General features: G+C 37.8%; 1 protein-coding gene across 2 annotated transcripts in view; it reads left to right on the forward strand.

The window, feature by feature from the left end:
- Brat (tripartite motif-containing protein brain tumor) overlaps positions 1 to 26913 on the forward strand; it is a 232070-nt gene that overhangs the window by 36600 nt on the left and 168557 nt on the right. Inside the window, exon 1 of one of the 2 annotated variants that reach the window (XM_076424673.1) lies at positions 22262 to 22525. The exons of the other annotated variant lie outside the window; for it this stretch is intronic. The gene's annotated coding sequence lies outside the window, so the exon portion shown is untranslated. Of the gene's footprint in view, positions 1 to 22261; positions 22526 to 26913 lie in introns of those variants that run through there. 2 annotated transcript variants of the gene reach the window in all.

A 26913-nucleotide genomic window follows, 5' to 3' on the forward strand; every position in this document is an offset into this window, starting at 1 on the left:
TGTTAAAAAATGCTGTCAAATGTACGTAAGCAACAATCAGTGCCGCCAGATGAGGGGAGGGAGCACGAATGGAAGGGAAAAAGTTACTTAGGACTTAGGACTATACACATTATATTCTACTAGCTTTTGTGCTTGCAGCTTCGCTCGCACAGGAAACCGTTTAATGCCCTCGGAAATTGATATTGTTTCTCCATAAAACCTTTTAACCCCCATTCACCCCTATTTTAGAGTTTTAATTTTATATCATGTCGCCATCTTAGATTTCAAAACCCCTTTTCACCCCGTTAGGGGTTGATTTTTTAAATATCCTTTCTTATTCCTTGTATAGATTATAAAGGAAACCTCTGTGCAAAATTTCAGCTTTCTACGTCTAAGGGTTTAGCCTGGACGTTGGTGAGTCAGTTAGTCAGGACTTTCTTTTTATACATATATTATTCTATTATTCTATTTATGCATATTACAGCTAAAAGATCTGTTTACTGCTATTTCGTAACAAATAGCAAGCAAACGAAGACTTAATAAAAAAAGGAAAGCAATTTTTAGATTCATGTAGGATGACCAATATTTTAGTGAAATAATAATATTAATACAATCACTGTGTCTTAAATAAGTTAATATTTGAGACAGCAAATATATACTATACCAAGTATGTAGCCACTTTCACGTACTGTACACATCACTTGATAATACCTGTTCAAAATGAAAATATTCGTGGACCACTGTTATTTTCATAATGCGCAATCAATATTAATTCCGTTCAACTAATATGTGTGTTTCTTCTAAATATCTCTTCAGGTTATTGTGATACAAAAAATATTTGTTACGTAATGTGCGTGGTGTCAATGGACCAAATATCTGGCAAGAATATTTTTTTCCAAAGGTAATTTTTTTCGGAGTTATCAAGGTCATCGATGTTTTTTGATACATAACTACATTTGTATTTTATTGCATCGGGTAACTGATCGAAAAATACATTCAGATATGTATAATAACATGACCTTCAGCTTGATCTGAAGGTAAAACTTTAATTTTCGAAGATCAAGGTCATTTCAAGGTCATGTTATTATTAGACTGCGGATGTTTATGCAAATGCACATATTTTTATCGAAAATAGATAAAAAACAAGGACCTAAACAGAAAATTTTGTCGCTAGAGGATTTAAAAACTATAATTTTTATTTTGCATATGTTTTGCATAAGTGCATATTTCTTGCATAAATTTTGCATAAATGCATAAATTTTGTACAAATATTATTCAGAGCCATTTCCAAATGTTACCTGAGGCCATGAAGAAATTGGAAACAATAGCATTACCTGTAACGGAATCTATAGATTTGGTAACCACAGTTATAGACAATTTAATTATTTAATTATTAGAAATTTAATTATTAGAAACTTAATTATTAGAAATTTAATAAAAGGTTACACATAAAATGGAATCTGTATTAAAACGAAATGTACACTTTAATGTATTATTAAAAATAAACAAGATTTTGAAGGGTGAACACGTTGAAGTACCATGAGAGGTTCTGGCACATCATTGGGGACAAATTTGATGTGATGTAGAACGCTCTTTTTCAGCGTATAAATTAATTTTAACAGACAAGAGGCATCAATTTACAATCGACACTATAGAAAAAACTATTGTTGTATATTGTAATTTATATTATAATATATAAAACAATAAAATAATTAGTATTTTACAGATCCGTACATGCATTCCCTATACATATATTTAACATGTACCTTGCATATATTTTGCATATATTTTGCATATTTCGACATATTATAAATGCATAAAGATCCGCAGTCTAGTTATTATACATATCTGCATGTATTTTTCGATCAGTTACCCGATGCAATAAAATAAAAATGTAGTTATGTATCAAAAAACATCGATGACCTTGATATAAGTCCGAAAAAAATTACCTATGGAAAAAAATATTCTTGCCAGATATTTGGTCCATTGATGATATGTACATTACGTAACAAATAAGTATATTTTGCATCACAATAACCTGAAGAGATATTTAGGTGTCCTGTTTTAGACGAAACACCCTGTATTGTAATAAAATGTTTCCAACAATATAGAGTCAACAAGTACATACACGCACGCGTATCGTTTACCAGCAATTGTCGTCGACGCGGACATAAACAAAGGTGTTTAAAAACCAAAAAACAAAGAAAACAAACAAACAAACAAGACGCTTCACGTTCGCCGTAAAACTGGGACGACGACAGGACGGATCAAACGCAATTAAAGATATCGTCTTGTTCGCGAAGGACCTCGAATTGCTGGAAGCAGCTGTTCGTAAATTGGTCGCGCGTGAAACAGGGAGGACACTTTATTGCTGCCTATCGCAATGAGCATCAATGACACGGATATTGGGTCCAATCTATCGACCCAAAGGCGAAAGGCGGACAACGGGACAAGGTCTTTTTATGGTCGTCTCAGTAAAAGCAGGTGGAAAGGAAAAGATGAGAGGCAGGATAACGAAAGTTCGGCTCTCGGTGCAAATAACTACACCCGGGTAAATCGGAAGGCGCTAAGGAGGAAGAGAAGGATGGAAAAAGGGAAACAGGGAGGGGGAGAAGGACAGCAATTGAATGGTTAATTGCACGGTCCGTGGCGAGTCATAGATGGCCGTCTACGGCAGGTATATATACACCTGTTCGGAACGGAACCGTAGGGAAGAATCTCGAAGAAGCCTTCGGGACAGAGTTTACGGTTGGCGCAGGCCTCAACAGTCGGCTAGCAAACTGTCGCGGCCAGGGTCAACCACTTGTAGGATCCTGGCAACTGCAGCGGACTACAACCGCAAAACGCCTAGCTCGGAATACCGGACTCGTATTCGCACACGACAGGGCACAATGATACGAACACACGCGATTCCCCGCGAGAAACGGTCGATAAAGACAAACAGCCGCGGAAATTCTTGCTACCTTGTACCCAAAATTCTGCTCCGTCGCTAAATATTACCTTATCATTTGACCCTTCAGGGACGACTTCCGATTCTCACTTTCTTCATCGACTACTGGAGATCTCTTTTTTAGTTGAATTAATTGAAGAACATTTTGAAATTTTGGATGGTCACGTAACCAACACCAACGGGATAATGTTTTGTAATGATAAAGTCTCGGAAATGATTTTTCAATCAAATGAATCAGATTTTTCAGGAAGAAATATAATAAGAAAAAAGGTGAACGCGCCAGGGAACGCGTTAATAGATTTTCCCGGGGCGTTTTTAACTGAAACGACACGGAGGAGAGGTTCAAAAGAAAGGGTTAAGGAACGTTTCGTGCTGGGACTGGTGGTTGCATTCGTCGCCGAGTTTGCTTAGCAGACCCCTACGCCTTGGACTCCATTTACGGTATTTGCAACCGGGCGCGGAAAAAGAAACCGCTCGAAACGAATGCTCGAGGCAGACCGAGGGGCAAGTGCATACAACTTGTATCCATCTTATTAATTACGGACGTGTGTATGTACAGCCGTTGAAATACTTGTGCACGCGTGACGGTGTGTGTTTTCACGCGCACACTTCTGCCGCCGGGGGCCGTTTACACCGAACACGTACGTATGTGCCTGCACGTGAACGTAGAATTAACATTCGTAATTTATGCGCTCCTGAAATTTCCGCAATGCGACGACCAGAAACTCAGACCGAGGCGGACGCCGCAGATTACACACGCATCTCGGTGTCTCACCTGCTGGCAAAGGACAGGTCTATTTCTGGGGGTTGAAAATACCCTAACCTTGAAATAGACGGCTCATTCGCAGCGATTCTATTTCTCAACACCTTCTGTCTGCATCCGGTTGTTGATACATATTTTATCGTTTCGCGTTAACAACCGTCAACGCGAAAATAGCTGACGTATTCTTGTCGCGATCATTTATTCAACGCTAAAAAAATCTTCGACCTGTTGGCTGCGAGATCTTTTTGTTTTGGACGCTTACGAGGCAAGGGTACGTATAAAAATATAAATGCAACGTAGTTTACGCTAAATTATGAATTTTCATGTTGCGATAGAATACTTGCGCGTACCGCCAGTCGTCGATACATATTTTACCATCTCGTGTTAACAACAATCAACGCTGGTTATTTATTCTGCGCTAAATAAATCGCCCCTCGAACTGTTGACCGCATGATTTTTTCATTTTCGACGCTTGCAAAGACGCAATACAAGAAGTTACGAAACGTATGTAAATATACAGTGGCCGAAATAATGATAGGTTCACTTCGATTTGTTGACATAATGTTGTGTGTGTTTAATGCAACATTTTTGATTTTACTTATAATTATTTATTCATTCTAATATAATTAACAAAATACACAGCTCAATTGAATAACACAATGTTAATTAATGTCCATTACAAATTTTATGTATTTTTACATAAGAAATTGAAAAAAAGAAAAAATAAAAATAATTCAGTACTTCGTTGAACCTCCTTTCTTTGTGTTTTATAACTTCAAATATTCTGCGTGGAATTGATTAAATTAATTTTTGTAATGCTTCTAATTTAATTTCAGACCACGCCTCTCTAATCCCATTTTTCAATTCTAAAACAGTGCTACACCGTTTTCTATTGTCGTATACCTTTCGTGCTAATATTCCCCGAAGATTTTCAATCGGATTTAAGTCCGGACTCCATGCGATGGCCAGGGTAAAACTTCAATTTTTACCCTCTCAAAGTAGTTTTTAATTGTTTTTGCACGATGTATTGCTGCATTATCGTGTTGGAATATTAAATTAGGTCCACCAATCTTGTGGCCATATTCATTCAGTACGTATTACAATAGTTCCTGATATTTTTCAGCATTGGTTTTTGGAGGGAACCACATTGTCGGAGTCTTACCGCACCAGCCGAATGCAGCCCAAACCATTCCATATCCTCCTCCATGTACTCTTGTCATTTTTACACTTTTTCATCATGCAGATCGTACCAAAAATATTAATACCCATCTGAGCCGTACATATTACATTTTTTTAAATCAGAAAAAATCACCGCCTTCCACTTTTCGGTCCATGACATATGATATTCTGCAAACTTTAATCTCTCCTCCTCGCGGAATTTAGTTAGCGGAGGTTTTTTCGCTTATCTAGAATATTTAAGTGTCCCACTCGATCTCACAACTTGCTGTACACGTCGAAGCATTAAGCATATTTTGCCGTGCTTTTTGAAAAATTTTATCTCTGTCCCTACGTGTTAATTTTTTTGGAATCCTGTAGATTTTTTACTGCCGTATTTTTCTTTTAATTTTAAAAAATTCTTTGCAATTTCTCTGTTAGAGAGACTCATATTATGCAATAATTTGGCTCTTTTCGTTATCATTTAACGATTTCCCCGTGTCATTGTGCTTTAATAATATTAAACGAACATAAAATATTTTTTATAAATCTTAAACTTTATAAATCTGTGTACTTATCATATTAATCAAAAATTGCATTATCAATATAGTAATTTTCAAATATATCTCCGTGAACTTAAGATTATATCGTATCTTGTACTCGATAATTTTCGAAGTATTTTTGAAACAGGTACATCTTTGCACTATGTAATACTGTTGATAGTCGATTGAAGAAATCAGGAATCCTTATCTACAAAACCCAATAACTCCGATACTTCATCCGCCCATACCATAAATTTGCATGTCCAAGCTGAGTTGCCGACACTTCTTAATCCTAAACCCTAAACCGCAAAATTTTAAACTGTAAATCTGGCCCTGAGAACTACCAATTGAATAAAATTACATTCGGCACTTACGAGACTTACCATTAATTTATTGATCCAACAGCAGCGTTTTCGCTTCTTGAGAAAGAACTTCATTGTGCTTGCCATTCTTTATTCTTAGAGAACTTATAAGTGGATCGGATGATAATAACACATATGCCGTATAATATCTATATTTGCCTTTTTGCGGCAACACATTCGGGAGTTTTCAGCTCGTGATTTCCTGAAGACTTTATTATTTGTCTCTTGTGGCTCTTCTGAATACAAACCAATTGGCAGTTGAAATGTAGCAAGTACTTCACTTCCATGTTGCAGTACCTTATGAACTGATGGAGGTAGTTTATACCATGGATAAATTTTAATGCACAATTTAACCGTCTCCGAACAATATTCTTTGAATTTCACAGAATTAGCTTTCTTGTCATATGTAATTATTACCTAAAGAATGTTATGCAATCTTGTGATAATAACCGCGTTTAATCCAGTCACTACAGCAACTGATTCGGCTTTTCTAAAGAAAGTTCGGGCCACGTTCCCAGTATTTGATGTACCTGCTCCCTGTTTGACAACATCAACTGTGATTGATAGCTCTTTCAAAGAAATTTGCGTATCGGAGTTATTAGGCTTTGTAGATAAGGATCCTTGATTGTGACAGTTAACGATTTTCGCGCAGCACTTCATCAAAGTATAGTCCTTCACGAACATTTAAAAAAGAATTCCAATCGAATCGATGAAAAACTGAGTTGTCGGCAGATTTTTGTCCAAAAAGATCGGTTTCTGGCCCACTGTGCGACGCGGCTAGTGAACCTATCATTATTTCGGCCACTGTACAACAGAGGTTACATCAAATTATTGCAATGAAACAGTAGTTTACAAAATTTATAAGGTTTCTTTATACATAGTACCTCTCTTGCGTTTAAATTATGACTGTGTTAAACTATTGTTCACAAACATTCATTGCCAGTTGCCTGAATTGTGTTATAAACCGGAAACGTTAAATGTAATGAAACGAAAAACAATCGATTTCATATTTTCATAAAAATAATTTATTCCTCTAGCATAATTAAGAGAAATAGTTATTGTGCATTCAAAAATTCCGTATCGTGTACGTCGCGTTTGCGCCGCAAATAGTGACACAGATTATATGCATATTCACTGACACGTGAAAATTGTAGATTCCCAAACATACCACCGTCAGCAACATTGTCTTGTGTACATACACTGCTACAAACTTAATTAATTCTGTGCACAGACAAACATAAACTACGTGCATGGTTGCAGGCATCTTTAATATAAACCTTAATAAAACAGTGAATGTTGTACGGACTTATGTAGATACCCGATTAACCAGAATTTGACTTGATTAAAAAGTTTTCATTTTATATTAAATGACACACAGCTGTTTAACAAAGTTTTGGTGATAATGTCACACATGCTGCCATTTAAGTAAAGACAGAATACACACAAATATCCTGCAATCCCTATCGACAAGATAATCGACGGTTACACACACAGCTTTGATAAAAAAGGTCGAGCCGAATAGGATTTTCTTCTTGGAACAACAAATCTGACCCAACATTACATCCGAACAGGTCAAGGGATATTTCTATTGTCAATATTGTCAGATATACTTCATGTTAACCTTATTTTTCTAATACCGTTGGTATATTTTTTCGGGTTACCCTAGCATAAAAATTTACTGAAACAACTGGAAATAATTGAACTTTGTAAAATCGATTCGCAATACAATGTAGTGTTGAAAGTGAAAGTGAAAGTGGGAAACAATTAAACACTTCAAGGTTAATTAATTAATTACTTATTTATTTATTTATTGATGCCGTAAACTTAGTTTGGTTTATATAGCATACATTATTATAACACTTTACAAAAAAAAATAGAGAAGTATATAACATAATATGTATAAAATGGAATTATGTAGTCACTTCAAAGCTATTGAATTTTATCAGTTGAACTGTCGCAGTGTCTAGCGAACGTGTCTGTGTATCAGAGGTGGGCATTATTTAGCGAAAAAAATATTTGAAATACTATTTAATATTTTAGATTTTATTTTGCTTAAAGCAAATAGTATTTTATTTGAACAATCTGAACCTCGAAATAAAATACTTCTATTTGAACAATCTGAACCTGAAAATAAAATGTTTCTATTTTAACAACTTCATCTACAAAATAAAATATTTCTATTTTAATAATCTGAAACACAAAGTAAAACATTTCTATTTTAATAATCTGAAACACAAAGTAAAATATTTCTATTTTAATCATCTGAAACACAAAACAGAATATTTGATTTTTTGCATTGTTATACCCCTAATACTTTCAGAAATCCCATTACTTATTTAATATTTCTCATTTTAGCAATAATTTAAAGAAGAAATGGTACTTGATATAAGAAACTATATCATTTGCAACATTTTCGTTTTATTTTTTTGTTTGATTGTTGCTATTACTGCGTATATCCACTTCAGTTCACAGCATGTGCCTACTGAGAGATTTGTTGATAAACATACACACAGTGTATCTTATCACCAGGAAACTATTTACACTCAGAAATCTATTGAATGTGAACCATTATTTTGAGCAATAATATTTAAAATTGAAATTGAAAATAAAGACAAAGCCCAAATATTTTCAATATTCTTAAAATAAAATACTATTTTCAAAAATTACTGCAACAAATAAAATATTTTATTTTCAAAAATTACTGCATCAAATAAAATGTTTTATTTTCAAAGTTGTACAGACACTGTAAAATAAATGGGATTATTTACTATTTACTATTTAAAATAGCATTTTCCCCAGCTCCGCTGTGTGCATATGTACTTGGTACTTGGTAGGAAGCCTATTATACAAAATGCGATGCACCAAAAAGTTGGAAGTTTTGTTAATAAACGATCCTCCCGAAGTAGTTATTCAAGTAGCAGGTCGAGCAACACAATTCTGTCGCAGCTAGCCTGATAAAGAAACGGTCGAGTTTATGCAAAAAATACATATACGTATAAGCATAAGAGGTAAACTCCGGTAGAAGCTATGCATATAAACATGAGATGCATTTTACGGGCAGAGACATCACCATATACAGTGACGATGCACGGACCTTGTGATGCGTATTTGTAAACCTGCGCGGGTGCATCAGCTCCATTTACCGTTTCACTTATCAAAGGAATATCGATATCGCGATACTTATTGTGGCCGACGATTCTACGGAACCGAATAAATAACAAAAACATGAAAAATCTGTAAAGGAGATGCTTGCGAAGGATACAATTTGATGAAATCTAGTTTTTTACCCAAATATTAGAGAAAACATTTCCAACCCCTTCGTACTATATCGTATTTTGAAATGATTTTGAATGCAGAAACACTGGAATATTTAACACATTTTGCAAAAATTAAAGTTTATGCAGAAACCACGACATAGCCAAGACACTTTAGACATGGGTAGTTTTTAGTATTACTAGTGTGTTATTTACAACCTATTCAAACGATTAAGAAAGGAAATCAATAATTACGTGACTCCCTTGTTATCAATGCAGACAATTTTTATTTTAATAAATGTTAAATGCTTTCGGCGCAACGGTTCGATCGTTTACTACTAATTATGAAGCAATTTTGCTAATTATCAAACAAAATAGCGTAAATCTTAGGTATGAGACACCTAAGATACATGAATATTACGCAGCATTACTAAACCAGTAATGTTCTATGATGAATTTTTCCAATAAACCTTACTTTTGTCATTATCTAAAAATTTTGAACTAGCTGATTCTCCCATACAATAGACGCTGTATGAAACTGATTCGAATAAAAGTTGAACGTTAATAACGATTTACCATCAAGGTGTATTCGTAAGAGTGGATTTAAGAACATACTATGACCTTTCAAATTTACCGCCTTATATCGATAGATATAACCTAGATCGTTTTCAATACGTTCTTGCATCAGTGTCTTGACAACAAGCATGTCCGACGCACGTAACACACACACACACATGCCACACAATTATTATAAATTTATTTTCCCCAAAGCAAGTCACACAATCATTTAATATTTTTTGAAATTATTATAACATATTTACTTTACAGACGCGCCTCAAATAAAGCTTGAAAAGGATCCAAACTAGGATCGAAACGTTGATTTTGTTTGATAATTACCAGTAAACGATCGAACCGTTGCGCCGAAAGCATTTAACATTTATTAACAGCAAATACGATAGATAGAAGAAACATATTTAATTTTTATTGTGCAAGATCCGCAGCTTAACAATGACTGTGTATCGTTCATTAGAACGCCGACTCGTTTCCAATGCAGAAAGCGACTCGTATTACAGGGAAATCCGAGACCCAGAACTTTCAACCTGATGTCGGACGTCTGTCCCCCGTTGACGAAACTAACAAGAGACATCGAAGATGGATGACGAGCAACAGAGAAAGGTAGAACCGGAAAATACGTGTACGCGTGGTTGAACGCGGCTTACAGCTGACGCCCTGCACACTCCAGAAATTCGAATGACCTTTGTCTTCATTCACAACGATCGAGTGAAGTTCGTCGTTCCGCTGCACGAGCAGAACTGCCATACTTGCGAACTCCGACGCTGCACAGAAAATTTACGGTGATCGTTCTACACGCCACAATTTTTTCCATTTCTTGGTCCAATGAAAATGCTTCGTTCTTCGTGCTTCTGTTCAACCTATGTATACTTTTATTTCTTAAATATTGACACGTTTTATCTCTGTAACCATCACTAGAGTTTTTGCCGTTTCAACGGCGAATAATACTTCGTCGTCGAAGTCTGAACCAGTTTTGAACATTTGTTTTTACTTCTTTGTTCGGCTCATTGGTAAAACTTGTTCCGCCACTTTTGTGCGGATCAACCTACTTATAAAAATTTGCATAATTTATAAAAGTTATGTATTACATATTACTTACGCGTCTGGAAGTACATTTCACATAGTTTTCTACCCCTTAGACCAGCGGTTTCCAACCGGGAGGTGCGGGCTGTTGCCAGGGGAGGCGCCAAAATTTTTAATAAAAAATTAATGTTCATACCATAATACCTACAAATAAATAAACTTCATATCGTAACGTTAACAGTACAAATTCAGTGAAGTAATGTTTATTTTTATTTTTCTTACATTTTTATACATTCATTTAAGTCCTATTAAAAAATTATCCGGAGCTGAAGATTTTAAAAATGACGCCTTTGCAAACGCTTCCGTTTCGGTGAATCGTATGCAAAACAGTTGCGACAAATTCCGTTTGCTGATAATACAGTTGAAAGAATAATCAATGCTATATCTGAAGATATTTGCTAATAATCACACAAAGCTGTGTGTTGATATGGGAGCTAATTATACCTCACTTCTGAATTATTGCGAAGTTCGCTGGCTATCTCGTGCAAAAGTGTGTGATTCAAAGGGTGTTTCAGCTCAAAGAAGAAATAGCAACCTTTCTCGAAGAAAACCACCATGAAGAAGCACAGTTATGGACGAACGATAATTTTATTGTTACACTTACCTATTTGGTTGAAATTTTTGGAAAATTGAGCGGTTTAAATAAATCAATGTAGGGATCACAAATGCATCCCCATGTTCAAAAAGACAAAGTAAAAGTTGGAGTTATGGAAATCAAATTTACAAAAGAATGAGTTGGATATGTTTTCACTTTCAAAAGATTTCTGGGACACAGGCAATATTGAAGCGAGCAAAAATCTTTTTATCGAACACTTGGACGGTTCAGTGCTGCATTTTTCAAATTATTTCAAAGACCTTAATTTCTCAAAGGTTCCGTGGATACAGAATCCATTCATCGACGATCAAGAAGACGAATTTGAGCTGACAACCATCGAAAAGGAAAAATTGATAGAATTATTATGCGACAGCTCACTGAAACAAAAGTTTCAAAATGAAAACATAATTCAATTTTGGGTGAATCTTAGTGGAGAGTATGAATCTTTGTATTGCAAAGCAATGCATGTGCTTCTACCGTTTGTAACGCCTTATTTATGCGAAACGAGCTTTTCGACACTGGCTGCAATGAAAACCAAATATCGAACCAGGTTAATAGTCGAAAAAGAGTTACGAGTGGCATTCTCCACATTGCCCCCAAGATTTGATAAACTTTGTGCCAATAAACAACAACACTCGCATTAAATTTTGATGCATTAGATGTAGTTTAATTAGTAATTTAACATAAAAATAAATATGCATGTTTCTATTGTTATAGCAAAACCTTGTTATTATTCTGTTAATCGTAGTTTTCAGTATTTTAAAACGTGTCTATATTATTATATCGATTAGAAGATAGGGAGGGGCGGAAAAAAAATTTTTTTTAGGGAGGCATAGTAGTATAAAGGTTGGAAACCGCTGCCTTAGACATCGGATAATCCCGTCACTGAATGCTGAAGTGCATTTTGTAGTTATTACGCTGGGACGAGCGCACGAAGATGATTCAAGTACCTTCAAGTACATGTCGTGATGTTGCTAGAATATAAAATTCAAAGACCAATGTTTAAGAAAAAACCGAATTTTATTGAACCAGTTGTTTGTTTACTGTAAATTAACTCGCTTGTCCATTCGCAAAACGAAGAGCACGCGAAACGCGCGAAAACGGTGACCTTTTGCTAAAAATGACTGAAATATTTTTATCTTGCTGAATACACCGACTGACACTTGCTACAAATTGAAAAGCTTGGAAATTTAACCGAACTGCACGATCAACTTCACTGGTGTGAACATTTCCAAACATTTGACAGTTCAATTAGTTTGCATTTTCACCGCTGACGCAATTTCACTTGCTCACAGCTGCGCCTGCTGTTATTAATTCGTTCTTCGCGTTGCTAGCCTCCGGTTTGTTCTTTTAACTAATTCAAATAATTGTGTCCGCACGAATTTGCCGTGTTACGGATTTCTTGTTTCATGTATTCGTCCGTGTCGGAATAGCCATGCTGAGTTTAAAAAAATATGTACAGTTGAATATTTTACATATGCACATGAGAGGAGAGTATAAGGGAAACGATAAAACAGATTTATTTTAGCTACTAAAAGCTCAACCGAGAGAAAGTTCATTAATAAAGGTGAAACTCAAAATTACAAATTAAGATAGATCAAAAATAAGGGAAAAAAACAGTTAAAGCAGTTTATAGCAGTGTAAAAATGCATAATAAATAATGATTGCACTAGAAAAAGTAAAGATTATTTTATAATTTATGCAATGCTCCACATATCCAGTGTAGTGAACAGGAATATGGGAAATTATAAAATAATAGCAAATCATAAATATACAGTACTTCGGGAATTAAGTCTGAACAATTTGTGAAACCATTTATTGTTTTGGAGTACAAATAGATTTTTTATAACACATAAAATGTATAGGTATTTTGCAATCACTATGTAGATATACGAGTAAATATGTAGATTGCAGTGACGCGCAAGACTGTAATTTCTTATCGCGTAAAAACAATTTGAATGTCACAGATCTCATAAGAAGCTGTCATGTCGTATAAAAATTCAATGAATATGTATTAGCCCTCGCGTAAACGTAATACATATTGCGAATAATTTATATTTCGAAGCGATACCTTTTACATTGTAGATCCTACATTATATAATTGTGTTATTTGTTGTCGCGTCTTGTAAGCAACGATTAATTATACATACATACATGCTTATCTGTGATCGCCTTGACAAGGTCACAGCCTTATTACAAAAAAAATAACCGTATAAATGAAGTACCGCAAGATAAATACAATTAATGCTAACAACGTGAATACCAGAAACTGAAACCGAACTACAATTGTGTAATTAAGATTATAATTAAGATAATAAAATCGTTGTCTTGTTAGATACTCGTGTACCGTCGGATTAGTAACAGGTTATAATTAAAGCCATGCTAAATACTAGACAATTGCTCCAATTAGAACTATGTATGCTATTAACAGGTCACGAAACTGATTCTTGTGGAATTACTAACGATTGATTGAAATTATATTCTTCAATTTGTTATTGTATTAAGTTGTAAAATGGATTTTTTGCGATTTTTTGCTTAGGCAATACAACTGAAAGAACTTCGTGTGACTTTGAGTACCGGAAGCCATAAGTGTACATAAAAATAATTAAAAAATCTACAAAGGAGATTTATCTTAGCAAACGTTCGAGAAATAGACAATCTGGTTCTTCTCATATTTTCTCCAACCTGTGCCTTAACTAATGTTTGTCTAATGCTGATGGCTACATGAAGGTCATGATATTGGGGATCTTGGATTCGTCTTGAGGATTGAGTTATTAGGTGGCAGTAACGACAATATACAGGCTCATTTAAAAAAACGTCTTCGAAACTAGTTATAGTCGGTCACAAAAATATTAGGACAAAATTGCAATCACGGCCCTCTCTACGGGTGAGCAACCCGGACATTTATCCGGGGCGCCAAAATTTTGGGGGCGCCATTTTGGCTGAGAGAGAAGTGTGAGAAAAATATTGATGTGTTAAATACCAAATTAATAGAAAAGTTCACATTACGTAGAATTAGCAGAGAATATTTCGGCAGTATCTGCTCTTTTTGGCAAAAAATGCTCAGCTCACGGATGCGCTCGGCGAATCGGTTGGCAAGGCGAGAAACGGAAAAGAAGACGAAAGAAGGAGGCAGGTAAACCAGTTTCTTCTTGGTCGCGAGAGAGCATCGGGTCTGGGCCGTGGTCCTTCGGCGTCTACCCTCGGTTCAGGGATTCCCATGGCTTGGTCGAGCCTCTATCCCCGTACCGTCTAACGGTCTTCTATTGTCCGGGACGGGACCCCAATAGCGATCAGGAGGGGCCTCAAGGCCCACCGTCAGCGGTGTTCTCTCGTGCTTTCTGCCAATCGGGGGATCGGGGCCCCGGCTGCCTCCTTGAAAACCCCCGAGGAGCCTTCCTCGAGTCGTTGCCTTCTCTCCTCTTCTCTCTTTCTCTCTCCCTTTCTTTCTCCTCTCTCCTCTCTCCTCTCTCCTCTCCTCTCCTCTCCTCTCCTCTCCTCTCCACTGCTCTCCACTCTGTGACAAACTGCGGCCCGATGCAACGTGAAAGAGGAAAACGCGATCTCACGATCTCGCGATTCATCGCCGCAGGGAGTCAATGAGATTCGACGGGGGAATTAAACTAATGGTTACCATTGTCGTGTTTTGTCGCGCGGTGAATTTGTGTTTTCGAGTGTCGCGAAGGGGGATCGAACTCATCGCGAAATCTATACTCGGCTCCACGGAGGGTAGCCACGTTACTAATTGAGCTTTCCGTGGATCTTGAAAAATGCCCGGCCATATAATTTCGGTTAGGTCCCGCTCTCGACATGGTTGCTCAAATCGCTGCTAAGGGTAGCCAACCCTCCCGGGGCGGCGAAAAGAATATTGATGGCGCTGTACCTTTAACTTTGAAACAATAGACACTTTTTCCCCCCTTGCGCATTCCGACAAAAAAGGACGAACCACGGGAAAAAATGTCGGGACAACTTTCACTACTACCTTTCTCATGTCACTGTTTAGAGCTACCGCTTCTGGAAAACATACAGTTGAAATTTAAATATGTGTACATATGTATTGGTGAATATATACAGTTTAAACATTTGTCTCTATTCAATATCTCTCTCTTTCCGCCAGAGTTGGGCAAAAATTGAATCAACGATTGACGAATAAATTTCTACTTTAATCGTTAATCGCAATTAACAATTAATCTCCCAGGTTAGTCGTTAATTTCGGTTAACGATGAAATACTTATTAATCGTTAATTGGGAATAACGGTTAAATTTCTACTTTAATCGGTAATTGCGATTAACGATTACATTCCTTTCAATTGTAATCGTCGATCGGATAATTGAACTAACTGTTGAAACTTTATTTCTGTCAATTCTCCATCTCCGCTCTCTGTCTCTACCTCCCTCCTTATTACAATTTATGGATAGACCGTATGGCGATTAACTTCATCCATCGCCGATTTTTCAATGGTTACCTTTTTTAATCGTACACATTAATCATTCAATCTCGATAAAAATTTTAATCAATTAATGCCCAACTCTGCTTTACGCCATTATTTCGTATGCACGTTTATTGAGTATTTTGCAAGGGCGAAATTGGCAAATCCCGCGAATCGCCGGGTAGAAAAGAAGTTAACGGCGATGCCCATTATCAGCATCGGTGAGTGACTTTTACCGAAGCCCGACGAGCAGATCGATGGGCTTGGCGTTTCGCAACGTTTCGAGAGTACACGTATACCCGTCTAAGGATTCCAGTTCGGATCGAGGCTCTCGATTCTCGAAAGGGGAGTCTCGCTGGCGCGGCGCGGCGTCCAACGAGTGGTATGTATGTAACCAACGTGGTCAAACAAACAGCAACCGGCATGGGCAAAGATGCATTGTGGAGAAGCGACGGGAGTCGGTGTATGAGCGACAAGCAAGAAACACGCTGGACCAAGGGACAGAGGAAAGAAAGGAAGAGCAAAGAAACGTCCGCGGAAGACTGGGGAAAAAACGGAAGGGAGCGAAGAGACGCGCGGTGACCGGTGATTATCGGCGCAACGAATATCCAAAGAGGGGTAGAGAACGATGCCAGGATACCTGGAGAAGAGTTGAAGGGAGAAAAGAGATCGACGAGAACCCTGGAAATGATGGAAAAGAGACGGAATCCAAGAGTAGCCAGAAGGAAACACGGTCCCACTAGTTAGCACGATGAGGATAGCCGATAAACGGGATAGCGATGGGACCAAGTGTATCGCAAGCATTCGGTCATGTCCGATGTCTTTGCACTTTCTTCACTTCAATTGAATCGTTCAAGTTTCTTCAGCCTGCATGTTGCCTGGCAGTGCCTGGGAAAAGAGAGATACACGTCTGTGTACATATCTACATATGTATATTCTGTGTCTTGCAATGGTTGCAGACGATTTTTGTTGTACATACAAAGTCGTCTTGTTCATTTATGATACAAATAAATGGATCAAATGAAACAGAGGAAAATTATCTTAAAGAATTTAAAAATGTTATTGCATTATTTTCATCCGAGTGCTATTACTGTGAGACTGTGAAAGAATTGAGAAATTCTGCAAATTCATATTCATCCGATTACAAGTTATCGAGAAAAGAAGTAGACTAATAATACTTTAGCGTAGCTGCCGTTCCATTTAAAAATGAAATGTTCTGATTCAAACTGGTTGTAGTTAATTGCAACTATTAACCCCGGCAGGACCGAGCGAATTCTAAATATTGAATCGATTGTTATCAGCGTGCACATATTGAACGTTCCACGGCTACGAGAGAATATTTGTGGGAGGAAACAGAAAGGGCCGAGAACAGCGAAGAGGAAGAGGGAGAATGAACGATAGGAGAAGGATGGCGGAGGACGAGGAGGCGTCTGGCTGAGGCTGAGAGTGGAGATGAAGAAGGAGCGAGAAGAGAAGCTGAAGAAGGACGGCTGCAGGGGAAAGAAGAACGAGAGCTGGTGCTCTCTCTTCTAGTGCAGCCGTACGAGACTTCCACGAATCGGGACCTCCGCGGTCTTCTTCGCCAGTCTCTTGCCCGGTCGAGAGAACCCAAAACGCAGGCTTGAACTCACAGACGATATTATAGCTTAACTTCATATTATTGTGCTCCTTATATGGCAGCCCATGGTATATCGCGGTGCAGGCCGTTTAATCTTGCCAAAGGAGTTGGCCTCGACTCCCCCGGGACGTGTCAGTGCCCTTACGTATTTCCAAGACTTCCCTTTCATTGCTACCCAATAACGGGCTCGATCAGAGAAGCCTCGTGTTTATTTCCCATCCGTGAAATATTGATCCTGTAATTGCTTCGCGGATTTCATAAATAGTGTATGTATGTATGTATTTATCGACCCCGTGTCCCCGCGGAAAAGTCGTTTCGCCATTCTCCAAGCGGATCGATAATAGGAGATTCGTCGCTAAACTCCGGATTTTACGTATTTAATGTAGAAATACATCGCGAACGCCGAAAAAATTCAGAGAATTTTATTCTCGACAATATTCAAGTTTATTTCATCACAACGAAATTCAGTAGGTTTAGAAAATGTCGAAATCGAAGAATCTCTAGTCTCGCGAGTATGTATGTAGTTGTCTGATCCTTTTCTTGATTGAATCGAAACACGTCATACCACTTTGGCACAAAGAATGCATTCTGGAATGTACGTTAGATCGCGGATCTGCACCAAGGATAGATGTCTGACAAGGCCAAAACCAGTTTGGTCATCTTCCGAAAGAAAAGCAGTCACGTCGGTGCAAGGCTTTTCCATAACTAGTTTTACTTGGCCCAGATACGGAGTCGACGTGTTAGTCCTTTATCCTTGATCCTAGGCGAAATCTCGAAATCGATTCTGCTTATTTTTCTAGTACACAATTCGTATATTCCCGGAATCCCTATGAAAATTGAAACTCGTCTAAAAGTGGAAGACTTTTTAACGCGTTTGAAGAACTCGCAACGAATCGTCAGCCATTACTGGCGCCGTGAAATAATGAGTAAAGTTTAGATCGCGATGGTCTTGTAAATTTAATTATTCGGTACGCGTTATGTCGTTGAATCGTCGCGTCGTGGAAACTTGAACGGACCGCGCCGCCCGCTGAAAAACCGACACGAAAACTCCCAAGGAAACACGTTTTAATGAATCAGGTGCAAGTACTTGATGCGCTTTTCATCCGTAGCTCGTTAGTTACGCGAACTAACGGAATTTTCGCGGACGTTTAATAACGTTGCGGACATTTCGCAACGCCCTTGCAGCGCAAATTCTATCAGACTCAAAGGGTTAAAGGGAAGAGAATGCAAGCTCGTGACCTCCTTTACAACCACCGGTTGCTTCTGGCCTTCCAGATACTCCGCGAGCTTTCATAGAGAACTCGAACTGCAGTTTACTGATTCGAATAAGTCTTTGAAACATAGTCTGCAAATATCAGACAGTTAACCCTCGGCGAACCTTGCAATTAGACGGGTAGCGATTACACGTAGCTAAATTCGTTTGCATTGTGTCAATAGACGATCTTTTACGTCAAACAGGTGGAGAAGAAAGATTTGAGAACCGTTTTGTTCTGTCGTGTTGCTAGAACGTGACATTTCAAACAGGAAGACAGAGAAGAAACAATTATTTTGTTTGTCTATTTAAGGTATTTACTTCCACCAACTATATTTTTATAAAAGTAAATATATTTAAATAGATTGTGTTTTAAAAAGGTTTCAATTTTATGGTTGCATTATGGAATTTGATAGAAATTGATCGAGTGGTAATGGAATTGAACGACGGTAATTGCATTTGACAGGGACGAAACGATCCGTTTGCATAGTAGTGCTTCCTCGTTCCCAGTCGTTTCACCTATACAGTTTCCGGGGATAGAAATTTTACGTATCAAGCGACTTCCGGCTTCTTATGCAGTCGATGCGGTACACGATACAGTGCTGCATTTGCAGCAAGGAAATGATTAAAGCAGACTGCAAGATACTGTCGAGGAGAAACCGATCCTGTACACGGTATTGGTATCTACGATTAGGATGTTGTGATTGAAAATTGTATTCGATAAACGTAAATTCAATTACACGAGTTTAGCAATGTTCATCAGAAGACCCCAATTCTCTTTACGCTTTCCGCAAGTCAGCCGGTAAAAATGTAAATTCATAGAAGAAACCAGCTTTAAATTATTGCAAAATCGTAAAAATAAAAAGAAGGATGCATGTATTTTTCCAGAATTTCTGGTTCAACGAATCTCTCGCGATCTACATTTAATTACGGTGGAATTTATATGTTCGTAGTGAATTCAAATTTACAGAAGGCAGTGCAATAAAAGCGAGAATAAATTTAATGAATAGTCTGCCAGGCGAATGAAAAGTATAGGTAATATCGGAAGTAGATTTTTGTTCAATTCTGTTATAATAAATTCGTGGCAGGAAACTAAGAGCGCACGCAAAAATCCGGCAGGATAGTCGTTACAGCAAATTGAAGACGATAAGAATCTCCGCGGAATCTGATTATTAATTCAATTCTTGAAGATCGGCACATAATTATACCTGATGCTCCGAACTGGAACAGATTTTCGTATCCTGCAATATTAACCTCTTTTCGCGATCGGAACCTTTCACCGCGAGTATACCGATTCGGATTACGATACAGAGTTATATTTATGACATCACGAGGCTGAACGAGTGCAAATGAAAGTTGTATGATTACTCTTACTCTCGCCGAGCGCGAAAGGAAAACCCGTTTGTTTTGTGCCGCACCAACACTAATCAAGGATACTTGTATTCTGAAATCTCGTTTCACTCGGCCAACGCTCGCGCGCAGCTGGCAATATGTTTCCTAATATGAACGTCGCGAATGACACAATTTTCTTTTTTCAAGTCTCGTCAACGTCAGAGATCATTAGCGGTATCTATTTAAACGTCAAGGCTCCGTAATGATTTTTTTCAAATATTGAATTCTTACAATGCGTCAATGCGAGATAGACCAAATGAATCCAACGTTCAGTCTCGCCGTTGGATTGTGCAAGTAAAAACATTTATCTACTTGCCAAATTATGCGAAAAAATATTCTCAAAAAATATCCATCGCTCACTTTTTTCGCAGAGACGTTGTAAGCGTTAAAAATATTAATTTTTACACGATTCAAGAAAAGGTGTTTTAGAATCAAGTGTTTGGAAACAACTATTTTCTGTTTAAAAAATGGTCTCGTCTTCGTTTCTCTTAATTACCGTGCAAACATGGTTAATCCTATACCAGCTCGTCTTACTAGAACATTCTCTCTCAAAAATAATAATAAAAGAATGTACAATAATAAGCAGTATATGTACGTATGTAGTATTATAATTTCTGTATGGGTACCTGTATTTATCCATAATCATAAGGAATATTTGCAAGTTTTTGTTTAGAACGATAATACATATGTATATCCGCACTTATAATTGTAGTTTGTACATACCTAGAAGACAGCTACGAAGCAGTTGAAGGACATAGAAAAATAGTGCAAATATTCGTTATCTAGATATGCATGGTTCTCGTTGAGTTTTCTATTCATTGCGGTATCGGTGCAGATACATACACAAGTACCCGTAACGTTTTAATGATCTAGAAAACTAAAAAGTTGCCAGACTATTCATAGTAACGTACGGTCAATTCACAAGATTACGTGGAAAATATGCGTACACGTAACATAGAAACTAGGCGTAGAAAGTTCAAGAATCGTGTCCGGCGCGATCAACCGTTAAATCACCGCAATCTTAACAAAGAGTCCTTGAACGGAAACAATCGGCTGTGCGGCATTCGATGAATTAATGGTTACTTAACGTTTTGCATGAAATTGTATAATGCCTGTTACCGGTATTAACGCATCAACGATGTCCGGACGCGCGCCCGAAAATATTCATATTGTTCCCCGCTAAACGAAATATATGCAAAACGATACGAGCGAAGTCCGAATATGTTTTGCGAGCCGCATGTGTTCTGCACTTAAAATAAAAAAAAGCTGCAATGTCGCGGGCGGTGCAAAGAAATGCAAGCCCTCCCAGTACGAGCGGTTTCTTCGGCTGGTTTTTTTCGGTTTGGCGCGGGACCATTTGCATTCCTCGGCAGGGAATCGGTTCGCGACGAGCAATGAAATTCTATTTGAGGCTTTGTTGCAACCCGACTGAAGATTATCGATGCTCCTCTGACATCCGAGAACACGCGCTGCTCACGTGCCACGTGCGCGTCACGTTCTTAACCCATTAAGGGGCTATTCTAATTTTCCATTTTCAAGAAATCAATTTCCTTTTTGCATTCTATTTCACCCTTAAGTAGCCAACCAAAATCTACAGATTTTTAAGACTATAAATTAATACACACATTAGCGAGCAAAGAATGAACATTCAGAGAAATTTTGTAACATTTTTAGAGGAGCATTAACAAGTTGTTGAAAGAAATGCAGTAAATGGATACCCGGTTGTCGTAAGTGTTACATAATACAGTGGCCGAAATAATGATAGGTTTACTTCAATTTGTTGACATAATGTTGTGTTTAATGCAACATTTTTTATTTTACTTATAATTATTTATTCATTCTAATATATGATAATTAACAAAATACATCGCTCAATTGAATACTGATCCAAGATATTGATCAGTTTTAATATTATTAAATTCGTCTGTTATCTATAAATTGTGAAGAGCTCAACTGTTACATGAGAAAACTGGTTAAATTTCATGTGCACAATGTAAAAAAAGATGACATAGAATAACAATGATCTGGGTCGAAAGAAATGATTTTGATTTTCGAATTAAAATTGCTTCGAGTGCAAAGGGTTAATATAATTGGGCAGCTTCTAATTATTACAATACGAATCTGCATTTCAGCCTTAGAAAGTGAATGAAAATACTACGGATAATCTGAATATAATGTTAGAATGCACAAGACGGTATTTACGAAATTACTGATGAGAATTAGAAAATTCGGAATTTAAATCGTGGCTTACTGTGTGCTAAAGCACGTACCTGGCCGAGGAGGAACGAAGCTACACGAACCCGCCACGAGAGTATGCGAGTAATGTCGGCCCGCATATAACACGGAACGGTTGTAGCGAAGGGACGGTTCGGCGATTAATCGAAATATTACACGCGTGCACATTGATCTGTTGACTTGCCATGCTTCGAAACGACGTCCTGTGACTCAGTGAAACGGCGAATTGCGTACTAAGAGCAAAATAGGCTTGTGTATCGGAACCGGCGAAAACCTAACCTTCAAACTTTCACACTCAAGGTTTACCGGCTCATTTGACAATTGCCGCAATACACACACGAGGTAAGCAGCGAACCGTTGGAGTCGACGAATCGATACGTGTTGAAAATCTATGATACATCAAACTGTGACTTCCCAATTAGTTATCGTCTATCTAGTCGTTTAAAAACGCTTACGTTTATTACCAAGTGCAAAATATCGACGTTGAAATGTGTGCAATGCAAATCTATTCGTAACAAGGTTGTGTAAAAGCAAGATACGTGTTCACATACATTGTTCAGGAAGTCATCTAGCTGCAGTGATCGAATAATTGAAAACTGGAAGTGCCCGGACGAGTAATGCGCGATTTAGCGATTGTTTTCGACACGGAAATGCATCAATTTTAATCCCTCTAGAAAACCGCGGTTTATTGTTTCGTGCTGCGTGATTGTGAAATGTGTGTTACATGCCTGCGAGGTTTCAAACAATTTTCATCTGAATGACTATATGGTGGTTTCTTTTTACAATGCATAATATCGTATGAAATTCTTGGGGAATTTTTCAAACGTTTTCAGGCATGCCGACTTCATTTAGCTTGGGGAGAAACGAGCAAGTTATGTGAACACTGTACATTTGAAAATCTAAAATATGTTGTGAAGTATTAGAAAATAATATTTACGTTGACAATTTTTCATTCTAAACATGGACACAGTCACAGAATAAAATATTGTGGAGGGTCAACTACAATAATATTCGATTTGAATGAAACGGGAATAAGAGTGACGTGCAGTGTGACAAGTGTTAGTCTAACATATTTAAATAGTAATTTCGCGAGAGGTGCGAATAGTGAAAGCTTATGGTGACACGTTTTGGATTCAGAAAGTGTCGATATTTTCAAAGAATGTGACAAATATTATGATGTTTTGTATTATTCTGAATTATGTGCAGAGCCTTGATCGGCCATAACGAGGCATCTGAAGTAAAATGGCGGGAAATGGAAGCAGAAGTACATATCGATTTTCCAACTTGCCATTCTTACTTACATTGTAATGGCCCTCGTGCCAGCTATAAAATACGTACTTTAGAAGCATATTGCAAGATCCCACTCAATTGTGCTATCATTTCATAATGTCGCGGCTACAATAATAACTTCGTTACAATAGCAAATCCGAAGAGAGTCGGTTTACGAATGTAAACATCTACATCTTTAAGGTTGTGAACGGACAAATACGGTATCAATAAAGAAATAGCTTCAGTCTTCTCAACATTTTTTCTCGACATCTCTCAGATGATAAAAAACCTGATTGTTCGGTTATTATCATTAATTAATTCTGTAAATATTATTCCATAACTCAGCAAAAGCGTATTAACGTAACTTTATTGTCTAGCTGCCAGGTGGCATCTCTATCATTGAACAACAAAACAACAACTCAAAATATATCAGTTCTGTGCGGGTCAGATACAAACAAAAAACGTCACAAGTCAAAAGGGTTGTTTCTAAGGGTTGTAAGGCTAAAATAAAAAAAATGACATTATTTACTTCAAGATTATATTCACGATACCTTTTGACGCCTTCACAATATTCTATTATTTAGAATTTGATCGAACCTGGCGCCGATAACATTATTCCAAGTTTAAAACAATTTCGATCGACAAGAATTTCTCATATATTCTATTATGTTAGAAACAGTTTTTTGTGATAAACGTAATGTTTTTGATCTGTGTTACTTTTGTCGCAAGAGTGCGATATAGTAAACCAACGTTCTCGAAAAGATCCAAGTCGTTTGGTTCACTTATTAGAAAATTGCTCCATTTTAGAGAATGCATGGAGTCTTCTTTGTCCGACTGTGTATATGAATGTGTGCTTCGTTATGTTTTCAGGTACGTACAGTGTTTTTTCCGAAATTTCCGAGGTTTCCGGTAAGGTCGAGCCTGACGTAAGCGCACATTGATCAGCAGCGAAGATTCTAGTGAGTAGAATTTCTATTAATGAATTCTGAAAGCATCGCCCGGCAATGGCGTCAGACGCGTCTTCGTGTTATCCTCGTTTTTTTGTTTTCCGTCATCGTTTTTATTTTCTTTTCGCCGGGATCCCACGGCGGTCTGCTGCGGCTGGTGACTGGTCGTTCGTTCGAGGAAACCGGCAAAAAAATTTTAATTTCTTCAGCATGTGCGCCGGAGGTGACGGATCGGGGCGATAAACGTTTCTCTCGTTATTCTCGCCAGCTTTTGGCCTCGCGTATATATGTCCAAAGGCAAAAACATTCGATTCTCTGAAACTCGATCTCCCAGTTTGTCCTTGCATGGTTGACATGCTTTTATGTATATGTATGTAGTCTACTGCACTCGTTAAATTTGCTCCATTGAAAGGCCTACGCGACGGCTTTCTCCGGAAGGCGTTAAGGCGAACCTTCGTGGTTCCTTAAATTCTGTCTCCACTTAACCCCTTGCCGTACACACTTTTTTTTCTTCCCGCAAATCGCCTTGTCAGAAATGCCTTGCGGTTGCCAAAAATGTCTTCTATGCTCCTCAATAGCCAAAATTTATGTTAACCTTGTTGCCTCGTTGATCGTTTGCGCCTTGAACTGCGTTCAAGTTGATATTCAATTAGGGGAAATGCTATTCCATCATCCGATCGTAATCCGTACAAATTGGTGGCATAAAACTAATTGATATTAAATTAATTTATCGGTTTCAATGATTAATCAATGTCTCGGTTATAGAATTATTAAGCAAGTAGAGAGAGGTTTTGACCTTTATCATTTAAGTTTGACGCAAGCTTCTGTCAATCCAATAAGCGATAATCTCGTATCGGAATAACCTCGAGGAGAGTAGGAGAGGAACGATGAACGCGCAAAATGGCGGTGTATAATTGCGAAAATCGGGATTGCTCGAGATTCCTTGAAGTTGCGCAAAAGCTAGTAGAACGGTGGTGTTCGGGAGCGTGGATTGCACAAGAAATTGGTGCTCACGGACAACGAAACAAAGCGTTCCAACCTTGGCTTGTTTTCACCGCAAGAAAAATCGTCAAAGTATCGCGGCTACTCTCACTCTCGTTGCCGATAACCGAACTTCCTTTTTGCCTCTTTTTCTTGTGCCTCTTCTTCGCGATCGCGGCGGCCTTGGCACCGGGAGAATAAACCCGGGGAATAGTACATACCTACATAACCGTTCGCATGGAACGATAGCCCGGTGAATAAAACTGCAATCGTATAGGTTACGACCTTACACTACCTTCTGTCGACATCCCCTATTCCTCTGTTGAGGCGAGGCTGCGCTTAATTGGTTTATCACTATTTATCAGTTTTCGCGGAGAAACGATAAAACGAAGGAAATCGATCTCGCACGTTCGGTCACCTTCTAAAAGCCGATTTACATTCTGTCAAAAAAGTACCGGGAATTGGTCAATGAAACACAAAATATGTATTATTCATCGAAATATTTATTGTATCGCCTTCAAAGTAGGCCCCTTTCGAAATAATACACTTCATCAAAACATTTTTTAAACGCATTTTTTGGAATCAACTTCAGTACTCGCTGCGAATTCTCTTTTATGTCATCTATCGACTGAAAACGGGTGCCTCGAAGTGGTAATTTCAGTTTTGGAAAAAGAAAAAAGTCGGCCGGAGCCATATCAGGGGAATACGGTGGCTGCTCGATAAGATTTGTCGAGTTTTTGGCCAGAAATTCGTTCACAATGATAGTTCAGTTGAAGACGTTGATGGCCGACCAGAGCGAGGCAAATCTTCCACCACATCTCGACCGCTTTTAAATGCACTGTACCACTCATACCCACGTGTTTTCGATAAAGTCGATTCACCGTAAGCCTTATGTAACATTTTCAGCGCTTCGGCACACGGAATTCCATTTGCAATGCAAAATTTAAGACAGATTCTATGTTCGATATTTTTATCCATTGTAAAAATCGCAAAACACATTTGAGATGAACTGACAAAATGGCGCACTGTAAACAAACTAAATGACAAGTGACGCTCAAACTCTGCGTGAGTATAGAGGACAGTTATGCCAACTTAGCGACAAAAAGAATTTCAACAATCCCTTTATGCGGGCTTTTTAAATGATCGATTCCCGGTACTTTCTTGGCAGAATGTATACTATCCGCACAAATATGGAACGGTTTCGTTTCAGTGTAATTATACTTTAATCATACTGTTTTTGTTTAGTTTCCGATATGTGTCTGTGCTGATACGATACGATACAATACGTATAAACACCTATGCACATATATTCAAATGCATTAATGAATGTTTGTCTGAACGGCGCTGAACGAAAGCATTCAGTGTCTGTGCGGATAGCCGGATAGTATAAATCGACCTTTATGAATTATGAATGCCGTTCACCGACTATTGAAAATCACTGATTACCTCTTACATCATCTGGGTATACAAGGTGTCCCGTTAATCTATGGTCTTCTCGACAATTAACAAATTGAACTACTGTATCTCGCAGTT

This window comes from Lasioglossum baleicum, chromosome 1 (genome assembly GCF_051020765.1).
Source record: "Lasioglossum baleicum chromosome 1, iyLasBale1, whole genome shotgun sequence".
In the NCBI taxonomy this organism is placed as follows: domain Eukaryota; kingdom Metazoa; phylum Arthropoda; class Insecta; order Hymenoptera; family Halictidae; genus Lasioglossum; species Lasioglossum baleicum.